The sequence below is a fragment of the Atractosteus spatula genome, unplaced genomic scaffold, assembly GCF_055471065.1.
Source record: "Atractosteus spatula isolate fAtrSpa1 unplaced genomic scaffold, fAtrSpa1.hap1 Scaffold_161, whole genome shotgun sequence".
NCBI lineage: Eukaryota > Metazoa > Chordata > Actinopteri > Semionotiformes > Lepisosteidae > Atractosteus > Atractosteus spatula.
The window spans coordinates 5,226-11,380 of NW_028296721.1; positions in this window are offsets into that span (position 1 = coordinate 5,226).

Sequence of the window (6,155 nt, forward strand, 5' to 3'; positions counted from 1 at the left end):
TGAGACTGACCAGATCCACTGACACTGGCACCAACATACCATTAAAACACACCTGAAACTGACCAGATCCACTGACACTGACACCAACATACCATTTAAACACACCTGAGACTGACCAGATCCACTGACACTGACACCAAAATACCATTAAAACACACTTGAGACTGACCAGATCCACTGACACTGACACCAAAATACCATTAAAACACACCTGAGACTGACCAGATCCACTGACACTGACACCAAAATACCATTAAAACACACTTGAGACTGACCAGATCCACTGACACTGACACCAACATACCATTTAAACACACCTGAGACTGACCAGATCCACTGACACTGACACCAACATACCATTTAAACACACCTGAGACTGACCAGATCCACTGACACTGACACCAAAATACCATTAAAACACACTTGAGACTGACCAGATCCACTGACACTGACACCAAAATACCATTAAAACACACCTGAGACTGACCAGATCCACTGACACTGACACCAAAATACCATTAAAACACACTTGAGACTGACCAGATCCACTGACACTGACACCAAAATACCATTAAAACACACCTGAGACTGACCAGATCCACTGACACTGACACCAACATACCATTAAAACACACCTGAGACTGACCAGATCCACTGACACTGGCACCAACATACCATTAAAACACACCTGAAACTGACCAGATCCACTGACACTGACACCAACATACCATTTAAACACACCTGAGACTGACCAGATCCACTGTCACTGACACCAACATACCATTAAAACACACCTGAGACTGACCAGATCCACTGACACTGACACCAACATACTATTTAAATACACCTGAAACTGACCAGATCCACTGACACTGACACCAACATACCATTAAAACACACCTGAGACTGACCAGATCCACTGACACTGACACCAACATACCATTAAAACACACCTGAAACTGACCAGATCCACTGACACTGACACCAAAACACCATTAAATCACCTGAAAATGAAAAGGCATTTCACCCAACAGCACAGTGGAACCACAGTAGATTGTCACTTCACCAGTGCTAAAACAGTAAAGGCGCAGTGAAGTAGATACAGACTCACTGAGCACAGCCTGCCTATTTAAACAGAACATCACCGAAGTGCCTGGAGACAGAGGATGAGCTACAGGCTCAGTGAGACTGCATAAACACAGAGGAAACACAGAAACAAGACACACTAATCAAATTAAATATATTATGTTTATAACATATATTGCTTTGAATTATTATTATCATCATATTATCAATACTAGATTTGAATTAATTTAATTTTAATTAAATGGATCATGATGATGGACTCTAGATCAGTGGAGGAGTTTTCATTGTCCTCAGTGCTGGAGTCTGGAGACAGTCTGTGTCTCTTACCTGAACACCTTACTCCAGCATCATAGTCATGAGGAACGCTATACTGTTTCATTTCTTGTTTTTCACAGTCCCTCACATCAGACTCTGACCCACTGCACTTGACCCCACCCAGCAGGACTGATCCAGACCCTGGTCCGAAGTGAGAGCTCTTTGGTGCTGAAACAGCAGATCCACAGCCCAGCTGTCTGCACACCACTGCAGCATCATTGAGATCCCAGCCACTGTGATAAACTGTCCCCCACTCTCCTTTATACTGGATCTCCAGTGTCCCTTCACAGGGACTGGCACCATGCACCAGCCTCACATCAACACTGCCTGTAGAGAGAGAGGAACAAAACTTATCGTCATGTCTACTGGATATTTTATTTTAAGACATTTTAGAAACACACCAGCTTTTTTTATTTTGTTTTACCTGTTTGATTGGATTGCTAGTCTCTCCCATGGGGAACAAGAGACAGTGGAGTGACAGGAAGTCCACCAGCAGCCATCTCACGTCTCCCTCCACACACCTGTGTCCAGATCCTGTTATATATCTCTCTGTCCATATCACTGTGTGACTGCAGAGGGCTGTTCCACTGTGGTCAGTACAGAGGACAGTGGCTGTAATGACGGTGTTCCTGTGTTTCTGGGAGCTGTGGGCAGTATAGTGGACAGTGGCTGTAATGACTGTGTTCCTGTGTTTGTGGGAGCTGTGGGCAGTATAGTGGACAGTGGCTGTAATGACGGTGTTCCTGTGTTTGTAGAAGCTGTGGTCAGTACAGTGGACAGTGGCTGTAATGACTGTGTTCCTGTGTTTCTGGAAGCTGTGGGCAGTATAGTGGACAGTGGCTGTAATGACTGTGTTCCTGTGTTTCTGGGAGCTGTGGTCAGTACAGTGGACAGTGGCTGTAATGACGGTGTTCCTGTGTTTGTAGAAGCTGTGGTCAGTACAGTGGATAGTGGCTGTAATGACTGTGTTCCTGTGTTTCTGGGAGCTGTGGGCAGTACAGTGGACAGTGGCTAATGAACTGTGTTCCTGTGTTTCTAGAAGCTGTGGTCAGTATAGTGGTCAGTGGCTGTAATGACTGTGTTCCTGTGTTTCTGGAAGCTGTGGTCAGTACAGTGGACAGTAGCTGTAATGACTGTGTTCCTGTGTTTCTGGGAGCTGTGGTCAGTATAGTGGTCAGTGGCTGTAATGACTGTGTTCCTGTGTTTCTAGAAGCTGTGGTCAGTATAGTAGTCAGTGGCTGTAATGACTGTGTTCCTGTGTTTCTGGAAGCTGTGGTCAGTACAGTGGACAGTAGCTGTAATGATCGTGTTCCTGTGTTTGTCAGAAGGCTGAATCACTGAAACCAGGTTTGGTGTATCTGGTGTATCTGGGTCTCAGACCCCACATGTACTTAACAGTGCACACTGACTGCATGTCTGTATCAATTAAGACATTTAAACACTAATAAGTCTTTTCAACATTCTACTTTGAAAATAAGTTATAATAAAAATAAAAATATTTTCTTAATAGATGGGTGCTTCACAAGCTGAAATATGTGAAGTGTAATGCTGCAGAAAGATGGAAAATCTGCAGCAGGAGATATAATTGAAACCCAGGCGCAGGACTTTGAGCTCTTTCAGAGTTTGAATGATCAGGGAGTAACAGATCGAATGCAGGCTGCTGGGCTGAATGAAAAAGGTGAACAGAAAGAAAAAATAAAGAGGGACACCCGTCTCCCAGCTGAAATAAAGAAAAGAAAGGCTGGAGAGTCAGCGAGGAAAAGGAAAGAATTAAAACAGAGAAAATATTTCAGGATCGAAGAGCAGGAGTAGTGAGAAATTAAAATAACCGAGTGATAAACTTGACTATGAGAGGAATGCGATCGCTAGGTTCACAAGGTTTAGCTCTAATGATGGAGATTCGGTGTTCTGAACAGTTTCAAATAAAGAGGTGATTAGTGTGACTGGGAGCCTGAATGAAAGACTGAAGGTTTAATTGAAAGACGTCCTGACCCAGTCTGAATGACAGGGTGAACGCTCGAGGGAATGTTTCTGTTGACGCGAGTCAGTCCCAGCCCAGACTGTACGTGAAGTGTGTATACTTACTGTCCAGCGCACATTTACAGTAACTAGATTTGTTCTTTTTGATTAAATTTTCAATCACCTTCAGTTTGGAGTGTGAAATATTTTTTTCCATTACACACTATATGCTACAATTCATTTAAGTACTACTTTTTATTCATTTATTTTTTTGCTATGCTTACATGATAAATATGTGAACAATGTGTTTTAGCTTTTACCTCTCAAGATCTTAGTACATAATTCACAGATTGAATTATAGTTGCACTTAATAATATATTCTAGAATCACAGTGCACAGGTTGTTTTTATTACTCTTTTTTTTTAAATTCCATAATGTAAGAAAAATTATCCCTATCATTAGTTATCTAAGACTTACAAACAACAATTCATTTAGCTGTGAAGTATCAGTCAAATGCAGAATAAACATGGAAAAATAATTAAACCTTTCTCTCTTCAAAATGAAGGACTTCCGGGTCAAATACACATTTCTTCCAACATAATAGACACATTTCTCAAATAAAACTCCAGTCTGAACAGATCCCAAACTTTTGTTTAAAGTTGAAAAAACTACAAGATTTGCCTCAGGACTCCTGTGTTGTTACTGAAACTGGACATCGTTGTCTAAAAGCACCCAGTATGGATTCAGGTCAGAAAACTACAACACACTGCAATACAAATACCTATCACCTGAATGTGACTGTTATAACAAATAAACACAACTATATGTCTTGTCCTCAATAGTGTTACAGTGTTAGATCCTTCTGTAATATAATTACCATAGTATCTAAAACTACTGTAATCATTCTCAAAAATAACCATGGATCAAAAATATTTTAATACATTTACCTTCAGTACTCTTATTTGTATTAGCACATTCACCTGCAATAGTTACTAATATTATTTGTTAATCGGAAACGTGCCTTAAATATACTTTTATCTCTGATCACCTGTCTGTAATAGTTCTTTGCACTAAAATTGTCACCTTCTCTCAAAATACTCTATTTTTTAATAACATTTCCATAATGTTATAATGTTATCATTATTAATGTTACTTTAATAATACAGTAAATACAAAATGTGTCAATAGTAATAATACTGGAGTCTCAATAATATTCTAGTATTTAATAACACACTTATCTCAGTTAAAATATTAGTCAAAAAATACTCCAGTGTTTAATAACACATCAGTTAATTACTTTAATAAAACATATTAATTCATCAGTGTGTAAAATAAAATATCTGTCCGATCAATACAACAGTGTTTAAAAACACACTGATCTCTGTTAATACACTAGTCTGTTTTTATACCTGTTAGAGAGGGCAGAATTGAGCACAATGAAATAAACAACCCCTGGTAAATATTTTGAAGACGTTGTATTATTGTTAAAACATTTGTATTCCTTTTTGTTTGCAAATGGGAACATTTCCACAAGTCCTAGCACATGACCCAAATTACAGCCCAAATTTTGTATTTTATTATTATGGTAATAGATAAGGGATTGTCAAGTTGTACAACATTTTTGATAAGGTTGCTAAATATCTACAATATTAATAGTTATAATAATTATATGTTAGTACTTAAAAAACATTATCCTTAGTCTGTGTTGTGTGTAATAGTGCATAACTGCATATAAAACTATTAATACAGCATTAATAGAAAATAGTTTAAAAAACATATAAGCTGAATTAATATTATGATTAATTGTCGAGGTGAAATTCTTGTTAATACTGCAAAATGTTTATTATTTTTCCTTATTTAAAGCACCAGAATAAAATCAATTATAATTTTAAGGAATATCCATAAAGCTGAGTTTTAAATTAAACAGAAAAGCACTTCTGCATGCTGTGGTCACTACGGTGGGCAGTGGCTGTAATGACTGTAGAACCTCAGATGGCTGGTCCTGGGTTCCAGGAGACTGTGGTCACTATACTGGACACTGTACTAACTCTGTGGCTTCCAAGTCCTGGGACCAGTGTTTCTGTGTTAGTGGGACCTGTGGTCACAACAGTGGTCAGAGGCTGACAGGTACTTCACATGTTGTACTGAAATGTGTGTGAGGTGTATATTCCCATTGTCTGTATGTGAATTGTTGACAATGATTTTCTAGCCTTTACCTGCCAACATCTAAACTTAACACATGATCATCAGATTAAATTATATTAAAGAACAACATTTTTCAAAAATACCAGACAGGTTTAACATGTAGGCACAGATACATTTATTATGATGTTGTCCTGAGCAACTGCTCAAAAATCTAAACTTGAGTCCTGTGATTACGAATTAATTTTTAAATATTGCATTTGTATGATAACATGTAATTAAATATTTAATATGTATTACTCATACTTATATAATTGCATTTGATAATAATTTCAGATTTCGAATGTAGTCAAAAACAATAAAGCATTCTTATTAAAACTTCACAATTTACAAAAAAACCCTGTCATTAGATAACTAACCTAAAAACACAAATTAAATTATTTAGCTGTTAAATAATAGACAAATCCTGTATAAACACAAAACACAACTACCATTTTTTGTTTCCTCCTGTAATGCCACAATGTCTTGTAGTTGTTAAATTATTAATGTTACACCTCAGTTTCTGATGAGACCCCAGTTAATAATAATACACCTACAATACTAAGAATTTCCACAATTTTGTTAATATTTTTCATTTTATAGCTTATAAACCA